This window comes from Arvicanthis niloticus, chromosome 6 (assembly GCF_011762505.2).
Source record: "Arvicanthis niloticus isolate mArvNil1 chromosome 6, mArvNil1.pat.X, whole genome shotgun sequence".
Classification (NCBI taxonomy): domain Eukaryota; kingdom Metazoa; phylum Chordata; class Mammalia; order Rodentia; family Muridae; genus Arvicanthis; species Arvicanthis niloticus.
The window spans coordinates 1926370-1935867 of NC_047663.1; positions in this window are offsets into that span (position 1 = coordinate 1926370).

Consider the following 9498-nt stretch of genomic DNA (forward strand, 5'->3'; position numbering starts at 1 on the left):
ACCGCCCGGCCCGGGTTGGCTTTGAATTTATGATCCTTCCTTCTCCTGCCTCCTAAGTGATGACATTATAGGCATGTGCCACCATCCCTGGTGTGTGTGTGTGCACATGTGTGTGCATATGTATGTATGTATGTGTGTATATGTATGTATGTGTGTATGCATGAATGTGTGTATTATGTGCCTATATGTGTATATACATGTGTGTGTGCATATGTGTATATGTATGTGTGTGCATGCATGTGCATGTGTGTATGTGTATGTGTGTGTGGATATGTGTATATATGCATGTGTATATGTGTGTATTTGTGTGCATATGTATGTATATTTGTGTGTATGTGCATGTGTGTGTATGTGTGTTTATTTATATATGTGTGCATGCATGTATGTATGTGCCTATATGTATATACGCATGTGTGCATATGTGTGTATGTTCATGTGTGTGCATGCATGTGTGTGTGTGCACATGTGTGTGCATGTGTGTATGTGTATGTATGTGTGGATATGTGTGCATAAGTGTGTATGCCCATGTGTGTGCATGCATGTGCATGTGTGTATGTGTGTGTGGATATGTGTATATATGCATGTGTATATGTGTGTATTTGTGTGCATATGTATGTATATTTGTGTGTATGTGCATGTGTTTGTATGTGTGTTTGCGTATGTATATATGTGTGTATGTATAGGTGTGTTGCATGCATGTATGTGTATATGTGTGCATATGTGTGAATGCGTGTCTATATTTGCTTCTGTGTGTATGTGTCTGTGCATGCGTGTGTATGTGTATCTATATGTGTATATGTGTGTGCTGCATTTGTGTATGAGAATGTTTGTGTGCAGGTACTTGTGCTAATGTCTCTGAAGTGGAAGGAGTGGGTATTGGGTGTCTATTTCTTTTTGAGGTAGGGTCTCTCCTTTAATCTAGACTTTGTGGTTTTTTTTTTTTTCAACTAATATGGAAACCAGCAAGCCCCATGACCCTCCTTTCTTTGTATCATTTCAGAGTTGAATTATAGGCATGTACAGAATGTTACATGGGGCTGGGATCTGAATTCTTGACCCCATACTTGTGTAGCACATGCCTTTAACGACTGAGCCATCCCTTTAGCTTTTGGTTTATACCTTTTATTTTGTTGAAACAGGGTCTCTCTTTATAGACCAAGGTGCCTTTAAAATTACAGCAATCCTCCTGCCTCAGCCTACCAAGTGCTGGGATTACAACCGTGAGCCATAATGCTACCTAGAAGTGGAGGGTTTGTTTTGTTTTATTTTGAGATACAGTAGCCACATGGCTGTTCTGGAACTCAGTTCGTAGACCAGACCAACCTTGAATTCACAGAGATTGAACTGCCTCTGCCTCCTGAGTGCTGGGGTGTGTCACCATGACTGGCTAGTTATTTTTTAAGATATTCAAAAAAATATTTAGCCAGGTGTTAATGGCACACACACACCTTTAATCCCAGCACTTGGGAGGCAGAGACAGGCAGGTCTCTGTTGGGAGCCAACTTTTAGCAGAAAGTGGCTATCAGCTTTGCAGCCATCTCAAGCCATATACCCTGACGTGAGACTTGTTTTTCAACAGCCTACAACAGCTGAAGCACACTCTAATATCCCACATATTTTGTTTTGCTGTTTACTGCCCCCAGCTGCAAGGCGCACATGATATCCATGCCTGCAAGGCATGTGGTTCACTGCTACCCACGTGCTATCCACACCATACATGCCTGTAAGGCGCACGGTGCACGTGCTATCCACGTTATAGACGCCTGTAAGGCTTACGTCATATCCACACCTGCAAGGCACGTGGCAAAAGCGTATAAATACCCCAGATTTCCCTTCAATAAAAGAGACTTGATGAGAGACTTGATTAGAACCTCTGTCTTGTTTCCATTCTTCGTGTCTCTTCCCCTTAATTCTCTCTCTCTCTCTCTCTCTCTCTCTCTCTCTCTCTCTCTCCCTCCCTCCCTCCCTCCCCTGACCCGCAGACTGGAGCGGCAGCTTGGGCCAGGAAACAGTGGCCGCCAAGCATGGAGTGGAGAGGGCCGCAACATTTTTGGCGCCCAACGTAGGGCAGTGAGAAGGAGAGATCCAGTGAGGGACGTTACCGGAAGAAGGATCTGCTGATTGCCGCAGGAATCTGCCGTAGAGAAAGGTATAATGAAAATGGGGCAAGAAATAAGTCAGCCTGAACTTAACTCTCTGTTTTTGTTCTGTTGTTTGCTGCTCATGTGTGTTAATTGCCTGCTTTTGTTTCGCTGTTTAAATGCTGTCTTTCAGGTTCAAAATAAAAAGAAACCTCCATTTCCAGAGGCTCCCATTGTGGAGACAGTGGTTGTAGATCCCAGAAAGGAGTTACAGAATAAAATTTCTTTTCTTAAACAACAAATAGAGTTAGAAAAAGAGTATCAGGACTTAATTAATCAGGTACAAAAATTAAGGACAGGGAAGAGGTCTCAAGAGGCCAACTGCAAAAATCCCCCGGATTTTCACGTTCCTCAACCTGGTGTCCAAAGGCAATCCCTATCCTCTAGCCTTAGTTCAGCTACAGATCAGCCAGAGGAGGGAGACGCTAAGGCTTTCCCTGTATCAGAGACCAGAGACACTCAAGGGGTTGCTTGGAGACATCACACAGGGTTTAATTATCAAATTATTAAAGAATTAAAAAATGCAGTGTCTCAATATGGCGGTGCCACTGCTCTTTTTTTTTTTTTTTTTTTTTTTTTTTTTTTTTTTTGGTTTTTTGAGACAGGGTTTCTCTGTGTAGCCTTGGCTGTCCTGGAACTCACTCTGTAGACCAGGCTGGCCTTGAACTCAGAAATCCACCTGCCTCTGCCTCCCAAGTGCTGGGATTAAAGGCCTGTGCCACCACTGCCCGGCTCACCACTATTCCTTTTACTCTTGCAATTTTAGAGTTTGTGGCAGAGGAGTGGCTGACTCCTAGTGATTGGAATACGTTGGTGAGAGCAGTTCTTAGTGGTGGAGACTATCTTATTTGGAAATCAGAGTATCATGAGAATTGTAAAGAGACAGCTAGGAGAAACATTCAGGCAGGCAATGGTTGGTCCTTTGATGCCTTAGTAGGAGAATGGCAATTTGCTTCTAGTGAAAACCAGATGCAATATGATCCAGGTTTATATGCTCAAATTCAAAATGCAGCCATGAAGGCTTGGTGTAAACCTCCAGTAAAGGGAGACTCTGGTGCATCTTTAACAACAGTCAGAGCTGGGCGGTGGTGGCGCACACCTTTAATCCCAGCACTTGGGAGGCAGAGGCAGGCGGATTTCTGAGTTCGAGGCCAGCCTGGTCTACAGAGTTAGTTCCAGGACAGCCAGGGCTACACAGAGAAACCCTGTCTCGAAAAAACAAACAAACAAACAAAAAACAGTCAGGCAAGGGCCTGATGAATGATTTTCTGACTTTGTTCATAGATTAATGACAACAGCAGGGAGGATTTTTGGTAATGCAGAAGCAGGTGTAGATTATGTGAAACAACTTGCATATGAAAATGCCAATTCTGCCTGCCAAGCAGCCATTAGACCCTACAGGAAAAAGACAGATCTTACAGGGTATATCAGACTCTGTTCTGACATAGGTCCCTCCTACCAACAGGGCTTAGCTATGGTGGCGGCTGCCATGCAAGGACAATCAGTAAGAGAATTTTTGGCAAGAAGAGATAAAAAGGCCTGTTTTAAATGTGGCAAGCCTAGACACTTTGCAAGAGATTGCAAGGCAGAAAATGAGTTAAGCCAGAGACAGCCCATCAAACAGCCTGGGCTCTGCCCACTTTGCAAACGTGGAAGGCATTGGGCTAGTGATTGTATGTCTAAAAGAGACGCACAAGGTAACACCCTTTCCCATAATCAGGGAAACGGGAACAGGGGCCAGCTCCAGGCCCTGAACCAACACAAGCCAAAACAGGCTTATGGAGCAGTCAGTAAACACCAATCCCTTTCTGAACTTAGTCGAGCAACACCAGGAAGCGCAGGACTGGACCTCAGTTCTGCCACCCACACAGTATTAACCCCAGAAATGGGACCTCAGGCCTTACCCACTGGAGTGGAGAGGGCCGCAACAGGTCTCTGAAATCAAGGCCAGTCTGGTCTACAGAGTGAGTTCCAGGACAGCCAGGGCTACTGTGTCTTGGAAAATATAAATGTGTGTGTGCGTGTGTGTGTGTGTGTGTGTGTGTGTGTGTGTGTGTGTATAATAGTTGGATTAATTCTTTCAGAATTTCACATAATGTATTTTGATTGTATTAACTCCTTCCACTCCTACCACTCTTTCCTCTGTCTCCTCCCAGATACACCCTCCTGGAAAACAATTTTTTAATTACATGTATTTACTTTGTGTGTGTATGTGTGTGTGGAGGAAAACAATTTTTTAATTACATGTATTTAGTGTGTGTGTCTGTGTGTGTGTGTCTGTGTGTGTAGGTGGGTGGGTGGGTGTGAATGTGTAATTTATGGGAGTCAGGACTTTCTTTCTGCCATGTGGGCCAAAAGGCAAGCTCCTTTAAGTGCAATCCAGCTTATCTGGCTGACTCAATTAAAATGTTTTTAAGTGTATTTTTGACACACAGTTAAACAGTGTATCTTGATAGTCTTCACTTCCTATCTTTCCTCCCCCGGCCAGCACATCCCCTTCCCCCTTCATTCCTTCACCGACTCCAATCAGGGTTACATATGTGCACATAGGTATGGGGCCCTCCAGTGAAGCATGGGCAACCTGCCAGCAGCCACACCCCAAGAATATCAACTCCCTTCTCCTGAAGCCCAGCGAGGGGCCGGGCCTCTTTGATTTGTGAAGATCTTGTGCAGGCAGCCACAGCTGTTGTGAGCTCACGAGTGCAGTGTCTGTGCCTTGTTCAGAAGATGGCTGTTCAGGGAACTCCTGTCTCCGTCGTACGTTCCTTCTCTTCTGTCCCCAGAGCCTTTGAGGTGAGGGTTGGAATTGTCGATGTTAGCTGTTCATGGGGGCGGGGAGCGGATGTAAAGTGTAGAATGTGCAATTCCGTGGTGAGACACATGCCTGACCCACACAGGGAACTATGACATTCGTCATAGAAATGCATAGAAACACATCGCTAAACAGTATGAGGCTTCAGAAAAGTCTTGTTCAGGGCCTGGGCTCCCTCTCCTCTGTGTGTTGGCTTCATGCTTGAGTCACTGCACTAAGTTGTCATCTTATCTGTCTCTGTCAGCTACCTTCCCTCAGGAGGAGTTCCAAGTTCCAAGTTGCACAAGAGGAGGCCAGTTGTAGTCACACACTCTTCTGCTGACTCAATTAGGCTGGGAAATCCCAGGGACTGTCAGGCAGGAGGGGGAAGTGGGTGGACCTACGGAAGCCTAGCTGTGGGGGACGAATGTGCAAACACAAGCTGTCCAACTGTCTTGCCAGGGATGGGGGTGGATCCAGGGGACTCTTCCCATGAGGTTCCCGGGCTCTGCTTCAGGCTTTGGAGGTGTTGGGAAGCTCCTCAGCCGGGCTGCTGGCTTGAAAAGGTGACTCAGTGAGACAGACAATGTTCTGTGTCACAGGATATGTGGTCATACTGTGAATGCCAGGATTGTGTGTTATTTACTGAAAATATCTTGTTGTGATGTAGCCCAGCCCTACCTTTTATCCAAGAGCTAAATAAAGTCAAATAAAGTCAATAAGGTCAAGAGGTGGAGCAAGTAACCAGCTGCCAGGGAGGGGACAGAAAACAGAAAGGAGGGCCTCTGAGTTGAAGGGTATTGAAGACACCGTGGAGAAGGGCTTTTTCCTTCTGAGGCATCAGTGCAGCAGGAAGGCGAGCAGCAGTGCAGCAGGAAGGCGAGCTGGATGCTTTCTTTGTCTCCCTGAGCAGCAGGTTCTCACCCTAACGTCTGGCTCCTGAGTTCTCTTTGATAAAATTGAATGGCTAGGGTTTTGTTTTGTTTTTTTGTTTGTTTGTTTGGTTTTTTTGTTTTTTTTTTTTAAAAAAAACAACACTTCTGGATGCTGTTCCTAGGACATCTCTGCCCTGGTCATCCTGAGGAAGGAATAGGCACCATGGGAGACTGTGAGTTTCCAGCCCCCTGGAAACATGTAATATGTCCAAATGGTGACCTGCACTGAAGAGACTATGAGCTTTAACAAAAGAGTCAGGGCCTGCCATCCAGCTAAACCTGCCTACAGGTCTGAGGTGGTTCTTTGGGTGGGCTCATAGTGACCAAGGGTGCAGGTGTGCCCTGAGACCTGGTCATCCACTGCAGCTGATACCCGCTGTGGCAGAGCGTGCCTGTGATAGATCTTCTCAGTCCACTCAGTGGGAGATTCTTGAGCTGAGTGCTGGGCTGGCACTAACACCCCCTACACCTCCTTAATAACAGGCATGTGGGCCAGGTGCTGGTGGCACACGCCTTTGATTCCAGCACTTGGGAGGCAGTGGCAGGCAGATCTCTGAGGTTGAGGCCAGATTGGTCTCAGACAGTTCCAGGACAGCCAGGGCTACACAGAGAGACCCTGACTCAAAAAAAAAAAAAAAAAAAAAAAAAAAAAAAAAAAAAAAAAAAAAAAAAAAAAAAACCAACAGGCATACCGGGTTGGAGAGATGGCTCAGCAGCTAAGAGCACTGCTGCTCTTCCCGGAGACCTGGGTTCAATATTTAGCAGCCACATAGTGGCTCACAACCGTCTGAACCTCCAGTTCTAGGAGATCCAACCCCGTCTCTGGCCTTCTCAGCTACTTGGCACACAAGAAGTACATAGACTCACATGCAGGCAAAACATCCAAACATAAAAGAGAAAAACCATTTAAATAGCAGGTGTGTGGGATCCAGAGTCTTCTGGGAAACACTGCCAGATCCCCAGAGATGATGCAGCGGTGAGTTGGGACCGTGTATGTGGATAATCAGGGTAGGTAGACTGAGGCTGAGCAAGGAGCGGTCCTGTGAACCCAGAATGGAAATTCAGCTTCAACCGTTCTTCTGCTTCAGATACCCACTCTACTGGCCCTCAGCACTCTACCTGAACTGTACGGCCACACCCCCAAAGCAATTCCCTCTTTTCCACACAGCAATCTGCTGAGGTCCCTGCACTGCTGCTCACCCCTGTCCACTGCTCCCAACAAAGAGTCCTGCAGAGGGATCCCATGTCAGCCTCTGGGAGCGTCAAGGGTGGCTGTTCATGTTTGCTTTTCTGTGACTATGGTAAACACCAAGACCAAAAGCAGCTCGGGACGAGGAGGCTGCATTTCATCTTATAGATTGGAGTCTTTCACGGAGGGAAGCCAAGACAGGAGGAACTCCAGAAGGGAGCTTGAAGCAGAAGCCATGGAGGAGTGCTGATTACTGGCCCACCCACCCTAGGCTTGCTCTGGTATCACTCATATAGCCCAGCCTCACCTACTCAGGGCTAAACCTTCCACAGTGGGTTGGGCCTCCTAGCAGTCAAGAAAACAATACCACATAGGTTTGTCTGTAGGCTGTTCTGATGGAGGAAATCCCCCAGTTAAGTGCCTTTCTTCCCAGGTGATACTAGTTTGTGTTATTTACAATAACTACATCTTTCTTCTGCCTTCTCTTTCCTCTCAGGCCAGTATCACTGTGGTGCTCATGGATGCTGGTGATGTTGGATTCCTATGGAAACCACCCTAAAAGTCGCTGAGGTCCAGCTATGGGGCACTGTGCAGCTAACACAAGTCCGGGTCACCCACACCTCCATTGTAGATCCCAAGGGCAGGTCTGGCCCCCACTCCCGCTTTCTAGTCAGCTGATCCTCCTCTGGGTTTATATGCCTGACAGGGTCCATATACACACACACACACACACTTTGAAGACTGTTGGAGCCCCAGCTGCTTAGAACTTACTCTGTTCACATCCCCAGTTGCCCCAAAGATTTGTATTTCCACACTGCTAAAGGATCCCAACCAAACCCCAAAATACTTTGCAGGTTTTGCCACTTCGGCTGGATCCTCCACCTGCCTACTGGAACAGACCGCGTTCTGCCAGCGCAGGCTGGATTTTGAGTCCCCTCCTGGGGTTGGGTTCCTATTTCACCCTGAACCCTGGACTGCCACGTCCACTCAAGCTAGCATGGAACCTCTAGGAGTCCAGGCCACACCCCCATCTGCCTGAGCCACACCCTTTCTTGGTCTACCTCATCGACCCCAGTCCCGGTTCCAATGAAGGACGCTACGTGGCTGCCACCTAGAGGCCACTCGGAGAGTTACAGGCTATGCTTAAACAGGCGTGGACACCAGGGATTGATCTCAACCCTCCCCATCCAGCGCTGACACAGGCATGAAGCTTGTAATTAAAGAGTTATTGAGTCAGGGAGAAAGGAGGAGCCACCGAAATGGCTCGGCTGTTAATAGCCCCTGGCTGCTCTTCTAGAGGACCAGGATTCCCAGCACCCACATGTTCTATGAACCTGTAACTCCAGTTCCAGATGATCTGACGCCCTCTTCTGACCTCTGAAGGCACCAGATGCAAGTGGTACACAGACATAATCAGGCAAAACACCCACACACATAAGATAAAAGGGGAAAGCTTTGTTTGTTTGGTTTGGTTTTTCTAGACAGGGTTTCTCTGTGTAGCTCTGGCTGTCCTGAACTCATTCTGTAGATCAGGCTGGCCTCAAACGCAGAGATCCTCCTGTCTCTGCCTCTGGAGTGCTGGGATTAAAGGCCTGTGTCACCATCGCCAGGCAAAAAGCTTTAAAAAAAAAAAACTTTTATTTTTAATTAATATATTTTTATTATTTTAATTTTATTTATTTTACATCTTGGCCTCAGTTTCCCCTCCCTCTTCTCCTCCCAGTCCCTCCCAGCCACCTCCCCCCAACCCCTCAGTCCATCTACTCCTCTTCTGTTTTTCAGAAAAGGTCCGGTCTGGACGGACAGCAACCAGCCATGACATATCAAGTTCCAGTAAGACTAGGTAGGCACTTCGTCTTCTATTAAGGTGAGAGAAGGCAACCCAGTAGGGCACACGGGTCCCAAAGGCAGGCAACAGAGTCAGAGACAGCTTCTGTTCTGCCTATTAGGAGTCCTGCAAGAAGGTAATGAAATTAATATACAATGATAGCCAACCCCTCTGACTGGGGTTACAGCTGCGTGCCCCCACACCAGGCTACTGCAGTCAATTTTAAAACTTTCCATCATTCCAAAATGAACAGCTGCCAGCCTCCCTCCTCCCGACTTCTTCAGACATCTTTGTAAGAAAGACTGAGATGGAATACGGTTAGACCTAGCCTGGCACCCGAGGAACCCTGGGTTTACACTGGAGTGCTGAGCCAGGTGTGCTGGTATGTGCTTGAAATTCCATTACCTAGGAGGCAGAGGCAGAGGATCAACCATGCCTAGTTTATGGGAGTCTGGGCTATATAGTAAGAGTCTATCTCATAAAAGCAAACCACAGCATTGAGAGGAAACCAACAGTGGACCTGGGGAGGCAGAGTTGCTGGGAAGGTGCTTGCTCTGTGAACAGAGGACCTGAGTGTGGTCCGCTGTGCTCCTGTAGAAGCTGGGTGTGGTGCC